The 13,191-nt window shown below is 46.6% G+C and overlaps 1 protein-coding gene across 3 annotated transcripts in view; it reads right to left on the bottom strand.

Annotated features, from left to right (window-relative positions):
• LOC135522682 (dihydropyrimidine dehydrogenase [NADP(+)]-like) overlaps positions 1 to 13,191 on the bottom strand; it is a 229,926-nt gene that overhangs the window by 196,071 nt on the left and 20,664 nt on the right. The gene's annotated exons all lie outside the window — the stretch shown is intronic.

The raw sequence follows: 13,191 nt of genomic DNA, 5'->3' as shown, positions 1-13,191 counted from the left end.
GAGAGAGAGAGAGTGTGGAGGAGAGAGATGTGTGTGGAGGAGAGAGAGAGAGAGAGATGATGTGGAGGAGAGAGAGAGAGTGTGGAAGAGAGAGAGAGAGATGTGTGGAGAGAGAGAGAGAGAGAGTGATGGTGGAGGAGAGAGAGAGAGATGGAGGAGAGAGAGAGAGAGAGTGAGAGAGAGAGAGAGAGATGTGGAGAGAGAGAGAGAGATGTGTGGAGGAGAGAGAGAGAGATGTGGGAGGAGAGAGAGAGAGAGAGATGTGTGGAGGAGAGAGAGAGAGAGAGAGAGATGTGGGAGAGAGAGAGAGAGGAGAGAGAGAGAGAGATGTGGAGGAGAGAGAGAGAGATGTGTGGAGGAGAGAGAGAGAGATGTGGAGGAGAGAGAGAGAGAGATGGAGTGGAGAGAGAGAGAGATGTGGAGGAGAGAGAGATGTGTGGAGGAGAGAGAGATGTGGAGAGGAGAGAGAGAGAGTGGAGAGGAGAGAGAGAGATGTGTGGAGGAGAGAGAGAGAGAGAGAGAGAGAGAGGTGTGGAGAGAGAGAGAGAGATGTGGAGAGAGAGAGAGAGAGAGAGAGAGAGAGAGGAGAGAGAGAGGGAGAGAGAGAGAGAGATGTGTGGAGGAGAGAGAGAGATGTGTGGAGGAGAGAGAGAGAGAGAGAGATGTGTGGAGGAGAGAGAGAGAGAGATGTGTGGAGGGAGAGAGAGAGAGAGAGATGTGGAGGAGAGAGAGAGAGAGATGTGGAGGAGAGAGAGAGAGATGTGTGGAGGAGAGAGAGAGAGAGAGATGTGGAGGAGAGAGAGAGAGAGGTGGAGGAGAGAGAGAGATGTGGAGGAGAGAGAGAGAGAGAGATGTGGGAGGAGAGAGAGAGAGAGTGTGAGGGAGAGAGAGAGAGATGTGGAGGAGAGAGAGAGAGAGAGATGTGTGGAGAGAGAGAGAGAGATGTGGAGGAGAGAGAGAGAGAGAGATGTGGAGAGAGAGAGAGAGAGAGTGTGGAGAGAGAGAGAGAGAGAGATGTGTGTGGAGGAGAGAGAGAGAGAGAGAGAGATGTGTGGAGGAGAGAGAGAGAGAGAGAGATGTGGAGGAGAGAGAGAGAGAGAGAGAGATGTGTGGAGGAGAGAGAGAGAGAGAGAGAGAGATGTGTGGAGGAGAGAGAGAGAGAGAGAGAGACGTGGTGTGGAGGAGAGAGAGAGAGAGATGTGGGAGAGAGAGAGAGAGAGAGAGAGATGTGGGAGGAGAGAGAGAGAGAGAGACGTGTGGTGGAGAGAGAGAGAGAGAGAGATGTGTGGAGAGAGAGAGAGAGAGATGTGTGGAGGAGAGAGAGTGTGGAGGAGAGAGAGAGATGTGTGGAGGAGAGAGAGAGAGAGAGAGAGAGATGTGGAGGAGAGAGAGAGAGAGATGTGGAGAGAGAGAGAGAGAGAGAGAGAGATGTGGAGGAGAGAGAGAGAGAGAGAGAGAGAGACGTGTGTAGAGAGAGAGAGAGAGAGAGAGATGTGTGGAGGAGAGAGAGAGAGAGAGAGATGTGTGGAGAGAGAGAGACGTGTGGAGGAGAGAGAGAGAGAGAGAGAGTGTGGAGAGAGACAGAGAGAGATGTGTGGAGGAGAGAGAGAGAGAGATGTGGAGGAGAGAGAGAGATGTGTGAGAGAGAGAGAGAGAGAGAGAGAGAGAGAGAGAGAGACGTGTGTTGGAGAGAGAGAGTGTGAGGAGAGAGAGAGAGATGTGTGGAGGGAGAGAGAGAGATGTGGAGAGAGAGAGAGAGAGATGTGGAGGAGAGAGAGAGATGGAGAGAGAGAGAGAGAGAGAGAGAGAGAGAGTGGAGAGGAGAGAGAGAGAGAGATGTGTGGAGAGGAGAGAGAGAGTGTGGAGGAGAGAGAGAGAGAGATGTGTGGTGAGAGAGAGAGAGAGATGTGTGGAGGAGAGAGAGAGAGAGATGTGTGGTGGAGAGAGAGAGAGAGAGATGTGTGGTGGAGAGAGAGAGAGATGTGTGGGAGAGAGAGAGAGAGAGATGTGTGGTGGAGAGAGAGAGATGTGTGGTGGAGAGAGAGAGAGATGTGTGGTGGAGAGAGAGAGAGAGAGATGTGTGGTGGAGAGAGAGAGAGAGATGTGTGGTGGAGAGAGAGAGAGAGATGTGGTGGAGAGAGAGAGAGAGAGAGATGTGGTGGAGAGAGAGATGTGTGGTGGAGAGAGAGAGATGTGTGGAGGAGAGAGATGTGTGGAGAGAGAGAGAGAGAGATGTGGTGGAGAGAGAGAGAGAGAGACGTGTGGAGGAGAGAGAGAGATGTGTGGTGGAGAGAGAGAGATGTGTGGTGGAGAGAGAGAGAGAGAGAGAGATGTGTGGTGGAGAGAGAGAGAGAGAGAGATGTGTGGTGAGAGAGAGAGAGAGAGAGAGGTGTGGAGGAGGAGAGAGAGAGAGAGAGAGATGTGTGGTGGAGAGAGAGAGAGAGATGTGTGGAGAGAGAGAGAGAGAGAGATGTGAGAGAGAGAGAGAGAGAGATGTGGAGAGAGAGAGAGAGAGTGGAGGAGAGAGAGAGAGATGTGTGGAGGAGAGAGAGAGAGAGAGAGATGTGTGGTGGAGAGAGAGATGTGAGAGAGAGAGAGAGAGAGATGTGTGGAGAGAGAGAGAGAGAGAGAGAGAGAGAGTGGAGGAGAGAGAGAGAGAGAGAGAGAGAGAGAGAGATGTGGAGGAGAGAGAGAGAGAGAGAGAGAGACGTGTGGAGGAGAGAGAGAGAGAGAGAGATGTGGGGGAGAGAGAGAGAGAGTGGAGGAGGAGATGTGTGGAGGAGAGAGAGAGATGTGTGGAGAGATGTGTGGAGGAGAGAGAGAGATGTGGAGGAGAGAGAGAGAGAGAGATGTGGAGGAGAGAGAGAGAGAGAGAGAGAGAGAGAGAGATGTGTGGAGGAGAGAGAGAGAGAGATGTGGAGGAGAGAGAGAGAGAGATGTGGAGGAGAGAGAGAGAGATGTGGAGGAGAGAGAGAGAGAGTGGAGAGATGTGTGGAGAGAGAGAGAGAGAGAGAGAGAGATGTGTGGAGGAGAGAGAGAGATGTGGAGGAGGAGAGAGAGAGAGAGATGTGTGGAGGAGAGAGAGAGATGTGTGGAGAGAGAGAGAGTGGTGAGAGAGAGAGATGTGTGAGTGGAGAGAGAGAGAGAGATGTGTGGAGGAGAGAGAGAGAGAGAGAGAGAGAGATGTGTGGAGGAGAGAGAGAGAGAGATGTGGAGGAGAGAGAGAGAGAGATGTGTGGAGAGAGAGAGAGAGAGAGATGTGTGGTGGAGAGAGAGAGAGAGAGATGTGTGGAGGAGAGAGAGAGAGAGAGATGGTGGAGAGAGAGAGAGAGATGTGTGGTGGAGAGAGAGAGAGAGATGTGGTGGAGAGAGAGAGAGAGATGTGGTGGAGAGAGAGAGAGAGAGAGAGAGAGAGAGGAGAGAGAGAGAGAGAGATGTGGAGGAGAGAGAGAGAGAGAGAGATGTGGAGGAGAGAGAGAGAGAGATGTGGTGGAGGAGAGAGAGAGAGTGGAGGAGAGAGAGAGAGAGAGAGAGAGAGAGAGAGAGATGGAGGAGAGATAGAGAGAGAGATGGAGAGACGTGTGGAGGAGAGAGAGAGACGTGTGGTGGAGAGAGAGAGAGAGAGAGATGTGTGGAGGAGAGAGAGAGAGAGAGAGATGTGTGGAGGAGAGAGAGAGAGAGAGATGTGTGGAGGAGAGAGAGAGAGAGAGATGTGTGGAGAGAGAGAGAGAGAGATGTGTGGAGAGAGAGAGAGAGATGTGGAGGAGAGAGAGAGAGATGGAGGAGAGAGAGAGAGAGAGATGGAGAGAGAGAGAGAGAGAGAGAGAGAGAGAGAGAGAGAGAGAGAGAGAGAGAGAGATGTGTGGAGAGAGAGAGAGAGAGAGAGAGAGAGTGGTGGAGAGAGAGAGAGAGAGAGAGATGTGTGGTGGAGAGAGAGAGAGAGAGAGAGAGAGAGAGATGTGGAGGAGAGAGAGAGAGAGAGAGATGAGAGAGAGAGATGTGTGGAGGAGAGAGAGAGAGAGAGATGTGGGAGGAGAGAGAGAGAGAGATGTGAGGAGAGAGAGAGAGAGATGGGAGAGAGAGAGAGAGAGATGTGTGGAGGAGAGAGAGAGAGAGATGTGTGGAGGAGAGAGAGAGAGAGAGATGTGTGGAGGAGAGAGAGAGATGTGTGGAGGAGAGAGAGAGAGATGTGTGGAGGAGAGAGAGAGAGAGAGATGTGTGGAGAGAGAGAGAGAGAGAGATGTGTGGAGGAGAGAGAGAGAGAGAGAGAGATGTGTGGAGGAGAGAGAGATAGAGAGAGAGATGTGTGGAGGAGAGAGAGATAGAGAGAGAGATGTGTGGAGGAGAGAGAGATAGAGAGAGATGTGTGGAGGAGAGAGAGAGAGAGATGTGTGGAGGAGAGAGAGAGAGAGATGTGTGGAGGAGAGAGAGAGAGAGATGTGTGGAGGAGAGAGAGAGATGTGTGGAGGAGAGAGAGAGAGAGAGAGAGATGTGTGGAGGAGAGACAGAGAGAGATGTGTGGAGGATGGAGAGAGAGAGATGTGTGGAGGAGAGAGAGATGTGAGGAGGAGAGAGAGAGTGATGTGTGGAGGAGAGAGAGAAAGAGATGTGTGGTGGAGAGAGAGAGAGAGAGAGAGAGAGAGAGATGTGTGGAGAGAGAGAGAGAGAGATGTGTGGAGGAGAGAGAGAGAGATGTGGAGGAGGAGAGAGAGATGTGGAGGAGAGATGTGTGGAGGAGAGAGAGTGATGTGTGGAGGAGAGAGAGAGTGATGTGTGGAGGAGAGAGAGAGTGATGTGTGGAGGAGAGAGAGAGTGATGTGTGGAGGAGAGAGAGAGAGAGAGAGAGACGTGTGGAGGGAGAGAGAGAGAGAGAGAGACATGTGGAGGAGAGAGAGAGAGAGAGAGAGAGAGAGAGATGTGTGGAGGAGAGAGAGAGAGAGATGTGTGGTGGAGAGAGAGAGAGAGAGAGAGAGAGAGATGTGGAGAGAGAGAGAGAGATGTGTGGAGGGAGAGAGAGAGAGAGATGAGGAGAGAGAGAGAGAGAGTGTGTGGGAGGAGAGAGAGAGAGAGAGAGAGAGAGAGAGAGAGAGATGTGTGGAGGAGAGAGAGAGAGAGAGAGATGTGGAGGAGAGAGAGATAGAGAGAGAGATGTGTGGAGGAGAGAGAGAGAGAGATGTGTGGAGGAGAGAGAGAGAGAGATGTGGAGGAGGAGAGAGAGAGAGAGAGATGTGTGGAGGAGAGAGAGAGAGAGAGAGATGTGTGGAGGAGAGAGAGAGAGAGATGTGTGGAGGAGAGAGAGAGAGAGATGTGGAGGAGAGAGAGAGAGAGAGAGAGAGATGTGTGGAGGAGAGAGAGAGATAGATGTGTGGAGGAGAGAGAGAGATAGATGTGTGGAGGAGAGAGAGAGAGAGAGATGTGTGAGAGAGAGAGAGTGGAGAGAGAGATGTGTGGAGGAGAGAGAGAGAGAGATGTGGAGGAGAGAGAGAGAGAGAGAGAGTGAGTGAGAGAGAGAGAGAGTGTGGAGGAGAGAGAGAGAGAGAGAGAGAGAGATGAGGAGATGTGGGAGGAGAGAGAGAGAGAGAGAGAGAGTGTGGAGGAGAGAGAGAGAGAGAGATGTGTGGAGGAGAGAGAGAGAGAGAGATGTGTGGGAGGAGAGAGAGAGAGATGTGTGGGAGGAGAGAGAGAGAGAGAGATGTGTGTGAGAGAGAGAGAGAGAGATGTGTGGAGGAGAGAGAGAGAGAGAGATGTGTGGAGGAGAGAGAGAGAGAGAGAGAGAGAGAGATGTGTGGAGGAGAGAGAGAGAGAGAGAGAGAGATGTGTGGAGGAGAGAGAGAGATGTGTGGAGGAGAGAGAGAGAGAGATGTGTGGAGGAGAGAGAGAGAGAGAGAGAGATGTGTGGAGGAGAGAGAGAGAGAGAGAGAGAGAGAGAGATGTGTGGAGGAGAGAGAGAGAGAGAGATGTGGAGGATGAGAGAGAGAGAGAGAGAGAGACGTGTGGAGGAGAGAGAGAGAGAGACAGTGGGAGGAGAGAGAGAGAGAGATGTGTGGAGGAGAGAGAGAGATGTGTGGAGGGAGAGAGAGAGAGATGTGTGGAGGAGAGAGAGAGAGAGAGTGTGGAGGAGAGAGAGAGAGAGAGAATGTGTGGAGGAGAGAGAGAGAGAGAGAGAGAGAGATGTGTGGAGGAGAGAGAGAGAGAGAGATGTGTGGTGGAGGAGAGAGAGAGAGAGAGATGTGTGGAGGAGAGAGAGAGAGAGAGAGATGGAGAGAGAGAGAGAGAGAGATGTGGAGGAGAGACAGAGAGATGTGTGGAGAGAGAGAGAGAGAGAGAGAGAGAGAGAGAGAGATGTGTGTGGAGGAGAGAGAGAGAGAGAGATGTGTGGAGGAGAGAGAGAGAGAGATGTGTGGAGGAGAGAGAGAGAGATGTGTGGAGGAGAGAGAGAGAGAGATGTGTGGAGGAGAGAGAGAGAGAGATGTGTGGAGGAGAGAGAGAGAGAGAGAGATGTGTGGAGGAGAGAGAGAGAGAGAGATGTGTGGAGGAGAGAGAGAGATGTGTGGAGGAGAGAGAGAGATGTGTGGAGGAGAGAGAGAGGTGTGGAGGAGAGAGAGAGGTGTGGAGGAGAGAGAGAGAGATGTGTGGAGGAGATATAGAGAGAGAGATGTGTGGAGGAGAGAGAGAGAGATGTGTGGAGGAGAGACAGGGTGTGGGGAGAGAGGAGACAGCGATAGAAGAGAAAGAAAAAGAGGCCGATACAAAAGAGAATGAGAGAGGGAGAGAAAAGAGGAGAGAATGAGAGAGAGAGAGGGAGAGAGAAGAGAGGAGAGAGAGAGAGAGGCACCAAAGCAGTCTTCAGACCAGAGAAAGAACACAGAGGAGCATTACGAGGATAGGAGGATAGAGCACATTTACGCTCTCTCTAGCTAACTCACTGGTATCACAAAGCAGAAAGAAGGTAGTGAGTCTGGATCGGTCTGACTTTGAGTGCTTAATGCCCAGATATCATGGAAGACTGCCCTGCAGTATCGCTCCGTGGATTAGTAAGGGGGCTATTACACCGCAAATAGGTAGGGAACCCCTTCAAAGATCCCCTTTACTGACATAAACTTGCATCCCTCAATATCCTAGCCATACATTAGGACGCTATATGGATGAAGGCCCTTCATAGATCCACCTCTTAATAATGGGTGGGTCTCAAATTACACCCTATTCCATGAAAAATAAGCCACAGGAGTTTGAGCGAGAATTCAGACATGTATATAAGCAACATATAGTATTAATAAGAAGGGGCTAGAAGCATCTTATATGGTGAGCTACTAAGTGGCTATGTCAGGCAAGCCCCATACTATTGTGGAGGACTTCATTCTTCCTGCTGCTGCGGATATGGCTGGGACAATGCTGGGGAAAAAGGCCCAAAAAAACTATACTGATAATGCCTCCATCAAACAACACTGTTTGACGACGCATCAGTGACCTGACAGGAGAAGTTTTGAAACAATTACTGCTTTGCATACAAGCCAGTGAATTCTATGCATTACAGCTGGATGAGTCAACAGACATGGCGGGCCTGGTACAGCTCCTGGTATACGTTTATGGGGGGGTCAATTAAGGAAAACGTCCTCTACTGCAAACCACTGGAAACCAGGACAACATGAGAGGATATTTTTAAAGTACTGGACAGCTTTGTGACATCAAATGGACTTTGGTGGTCAAGGTGTGTTGGTATCTGTACTGATGGCACAAAAGCCATGACAGGAAGACATGGTGGAGTGGTAATGTGCGTGCAAGCAGTTACTCCCGATGCCACTTGGGTACACTGCAGCATCCACCGAGAGGCTCTTGCTGCCAAGGGAATGCCTGACAGCTTGAACAACATTTTGGACACTACATTGAAAATGGTTAACTTTGTTAAAGCAAGGCCCCTGAACTCTCGTGTATTTTCTGCACTTTGCAATAATATGGGCAGCGACCATGTAACACTTTTACAAAATACAAAAGTGAGCTGGTTAACAAGGGGCAAAGAATTGATGCGTTTTTTTAAACTGAGAGACGGGCTTAAAGTTTTCTTTACTGACCATAATTTTCGCTTGTCTGACCGCTTGCATGATGATGAGTTTCTCACACGACTGGCTTATCTGGGTGATGTTTTTCTCACCTGAATGATCTGAATCTAGGATTACAAGGACTTCCCGCAACTATATTCAATGTGTGGGACAAAATTGAGGCTATGATTAAGAAGTTGGAGCTCTTCTCTGTCTGCATTAAGAAGGACAGCACACAGGTGTTTCCATCATTGTATGATTTCTTTGTGTGCAAATGAACTCAAGCTAATAGACAATGTCAAATTTGATATAGCGAAGCACCAGAGTTGGGTGCGCAATTACGCAGGTACTTTCTCGAAACGGATGACACAAAAAACTGGATTCATTATCCCTTTCATGCCCTGCCTCCAGTCCACTTAACGATATCTGAACAAGAAAGCCTGAACAAGAAATTGCAACAAGTGGTTCTGTGAAATTTTTATTTAAATCAGAAGCCACTAACAGATTTCTGGATTGGGCTGTGCTCAGTCTCTCCTGCCTTGTCAAATCACACTATTAAGACACTGATGCCCTTTGCAACCACGTACCTACAGTGCCTTGCGAATGTATTCGGCCCCCTCGAACTTTGCGACCTTTTGCCACATTTCAGGCTTCAAACATAAAGATATAAAACTGTATTGTTTTGTGAAGAATCAACAACAAGTGGGACACAATCATGAAGTGGAACTACATTTATTGGATATTTCAAACTTTTTTAACAAATAAAAAACTGAAAAATTGGGCGTGCAAAATTATTCAGCCCACTTAAGTTAATACTTTGTAGCTCCACCTTTTGCTGCGATTACAGCTGTAAGTCGCTTGGGGTATGTCTCTATCAGTTTTGCACACTGAGAGTGAAATTTTTCCCCATTTCTCCTTGCAAAACAGCTCGACCTCAGTGAGGTTGGATGGAGAGCATTTGTGAACAGCAGTTTTCAGTTCTTTCCACAGATTCTCGATTGGATTCAGGTCTGGACTTTGACTTGGCCATTCTAACACCTGGATATGTTTATTTTTGAACCATTCCATTGTAGATTTTGCTTTATGTTTTGGATCATTGTCTTGTTGGAAGACAAATCTCCGTCCCAGTCTCAGGTCTTTTGCAGACTCCATCAGGTTTTCTTCCAGATTGGTCCTGTATTTGGCTCCATCCATCCATCTTCCCATCAATTTTAACCATCTTCCCTGTCCCTGCTGAAGAAAAGCAGGCCCAAACCATGATGCTGCCACCACCATGTTTGACAGTGGAGAACGTGTGGTCAGGGTGATGAGCTGTGTTGCTTTTACGCCAAACATAACGTTTTGCATTGTTTCTAAAAAGTTCAATTTTGGTTTCATCTGACCAGAGCACCTTCTTCCACATGTTTGGTGTGTCTCCCAGGTGGCTTGTGGAAAATTTTAGACGACACTTCTTATGGATATCTTTAAGAAATGGCTTTCTTCTTGCAACTCTTCCATAAAGGCCAGATTTGTGCAATATACGACTGATTGTTGTCCTATGGACAGAGTCTCCCACCTCAGCTGTAGATCTCTGCAGTTCATCCAGAGTGATCATGGGCCTCTTGGCTGCATCTCTGATCAGTCTTCTCCTTATATGAGCTGAAAGTTTAGAGGGCCGGCCAGGTCTTGGTAGATTTGCAGTGGTCTGATACTCCTTCCATTTCAATATTATCGCTTGCACAGTGCTCCTTGGGATGTTTAAAGCTTGGGAAATCTTTTTGTATCCAAATCCGGCTTTAAACTTCTTCACAACAGTATCTCGGACCTGCCTGGTGTGTTCCTTGTTCTTCATGATGCTCTCTGCGCTTTTAACAGACCTCTGAGACTATCACAGTGCAGGTGCATTTATACGGAGACTTGATTACACAGGTGGATTGTATTTATCATCATTAGTCATTTAGGTCAACATTGGATCATTCAGAGATCCTCACTGAACTTCTGGAGAGAGTTTGCTGCACTGAAAGGGGCTGAATAATTTTGCACGCTCAATTTTTCAGTTTTTGATTTGTTAAAAAAGTTTTAAATATCCAATAAATGTCGTTCCACTTCATGAGTGTCCCACTTGTTGTTGATTCTTCACAAAAAAATACAGTTTTATATCTTTATGTTTGAAGCCTGAAATGTGGCAAAAGGTCGCAAAGTTCAAGGGGACCGAATACTTTCGCAAGGCACTGTATGTAAGAGTGGACTCTCGGCCCTCACTAGCATGATAACTAAATACAGGCAGAAAAAGACACTCTCCAATACAACCCAACATTGCAGAGTTATGTGCATCCTTTCAAGCACACCCTTCTCTTTCACCTGTGGTGAATTATTCACCATTTTCATTAACTTCTTATGGCTGGCATCAGGGGAAATTTCAGAGTGACAACTAAAAATACAACTTTGCAACATTAAACATTCTTGAAAATGCAAGTGTCTTACACCCTTCAAAAGATTAGAATCTTGGTAATCAAACTCCGTTTTCCAATTTAAAATAGCTATTACAGAGAACAAATACCATGCTTTTGTTTGAGAAGAGCAATCAACAAAATAAACATTTTCCGCCATGACAGTTTTTACACATTCACATCTGAAGGTAAAATTATGACTTACATTCTGATATCTTGCTCTTATTTCTCTTCCTGAGGGTCCCAGTGATCAAATGAAGTGCTGTTTTCTTTGATAAAATCCATTTTATAGCCTAAATCGAAACATTTTGTGAACCGTTTGTGCCGTGAATTCCATCTCTATCAATTTTTACGGAGCATTCGACGTGATTACACACAGTAAACAATCGTTTATCTAGTCATGATTGGTTTCAGTGCATTCCTCTGGATGTTTGCAACACAGCCAAACGTCATATTTGTTTTTGCGGGAGTATTGACCGAAGTGAACTGATTTGAAGACAACGAACAATGACTACCTTACGCACCAATAATTTTAGCGAAGCTTCATTGATTGACTATATTTCTGCCCAATGACCACTGATCTTCTTGAAATCTAGCTGGGTAGTTAGCCAATGAGCTGAGGTAAACGCCAGTATGTAATGGTTTTGGGTTGGACCACCGTTCCTTGTTTGTAATCGCACGCGTAAGGAACTCCATTCTCGCCTTGACGATCAGAGGAGTTGCTGTGAGGCTTTTTACGTGCAGCTGTATTTCGGAAAGTTGTATTTTCAACGATTTCATTGAAGATATCATGGCGAATAAATCAGGAAAAGTGAAGTCAAAGTCTAAAGTGAAAGTGAAAGATTTTTTGTTTGAGGAATCTTTGAGTGTTATGATTCAAACAGGAACTGAGGAGCTGTTTCTGCAAGGACAGGACGTACTTCTGGACGGGTAAGTGCTAATGCCGTTTTATGAAATATAAATGTGTGTGTGTGTATATATATATATATATATATATATATATATATATATATATTCCCCCCCCCCCCATGTCAGATGATATTTTCCATGTTTTTATTAAAATGGAATGGAGTAGAACAGCAAACACACACATGGCCACAGCACCTGCTACTCCTCTCCATTTCCATATGAAATAGCCATTGGGTGCTGTTCAGGAGAGGGCAGGCCCACAACAATGGCCGGAGTTGAATGGAACAGCACTTCACCTTAGTGACTGTTCTCTCTGCTCTATAAAATACATATGTTTATTTTATGTGATGATAAAAGGCTCATACAATACAAAAGTTTTTTTATGTTTTCTTTCACAGTGATAGCGACTCCGACTGGGAGCCCCCGGTGCCAAGCTGCCCGTTCTAACTCTGCCCCCAGTGGTGTTCATATGCCACAGTTCATTACTGCAGGCATGACTATGCCTCAGGGCCAAAAGGGCACAGCATGGAAGCGTCGTTGTGTTCTGTGTCGCACCACTTGTTCATTTTGCCTCTGCTTTACATCAGAAAGAGTGCTACAGGACATGGCACAGGCAGCAAAATATTGTGTTGAGGACTTCCAAAGGGTGTACTGATTTTTTTAAATATTTTTTTTCTAATATTTTTTTAAACATTATTGTGTGTGTGTGTGTGTGTGTGTTAGAATTGCTTTTTGATATGTTGTATATAGTTATTTGAACTGTTGTATATAGTTATAGGTCATTTCACCAATTCGGCCACTTAGGTACATTTGGGCAACTTGTGTGGGACACCTAGGTGATTTCATGCTAAATGTCACGTAGCTCACCCATTCCTGAAGTTATCAGCCTGAAACTGTGCACACCTACAGTTGCCCTCTTGTGTTATCCATCCAAATTATCTCCAGCATCCTTTCTGACTGTGTGGCTATTCTAGTACATGTGAAAGATAATATTACAACAATAAAAAACAGAAAACGTATGCTCTTTCTTTCTCTTTTCTTCCACCAGATCTACTGTGTTATATTCTCCTACATTCAATTAACATTTCCACAAACTTCAGAATGTTTCCATTCATATAATACCAAGAATATGCATATCCTTGCCTCTGGGGCTGAGCTACAGGCAGTTAGATTAGGGTATGTCTTCAGGCGGAAATTGAGAACAAAGGGATGCAGCCATAACAGGTTAACAAATAAGGTTTTATATGTAAGATGGCTAAGTAAAGAGCACAAATATTATTATTATATTATTATTTGTGCCCTGGTCCTATAAGAGCTCTTTGTCACTTCCCATGAACCGGGTTGTGACAAACTCACACTCATTCTTATGTTTAATAAATGTATCATATAGTGTGTGTGGCAGGCTTACAATGATGGCAAAAACAACATTTGAGAGTATGCTGACCCTGGTGCTAGAGGGGGTACGCAGCTGGAGGTTGAATGTTTGAAGGGGTAAGGGATTATAAAAAGTTTGGGAACCACTGATAGAGGGAATAGAGTGACATTTGGGATGCACATAATGTTTGTGACCTCTATCGCATCCGTCCTGACCCCCAGAACACTTATAAGGATGCTCCAGGTTCTGAACAATATTTTTAATTAAAATTGGCACTGTTCTTGCCCTTCGCAAGCGGATAAATATGTTACATAGGATCGCTCTATACCCTGTCGTTAAAATAAATCAAAAAGACAGCTATGGACTATAATGGTTTAGCAGTAGAAGGGTGTTTCGATGGAAGAGGGATCAGGGAGAATGCTGTGTGTTGCCAAAACACTTT

Source organism: Oncorhynchus masou, chromosome 30 (assembly GCF_036934945.1).
Source record: "Oncorhynchus masou masou isolate Uvic2021 chromosome 30, UVic_Omas_1.1, whole genome shotgun sequence".
Taxonomy (NCBI): Eukaryota; Metazoa; Chordata; class Actinopteri; order Salmoniformes; family Salmonidae; genus Oncorhynchus; species Oncorhynchus masou.
Note: the sequence above shows the minus strand (reverse complement) of the source record. Positions and strands in the feature narration are given on the sequence as shown.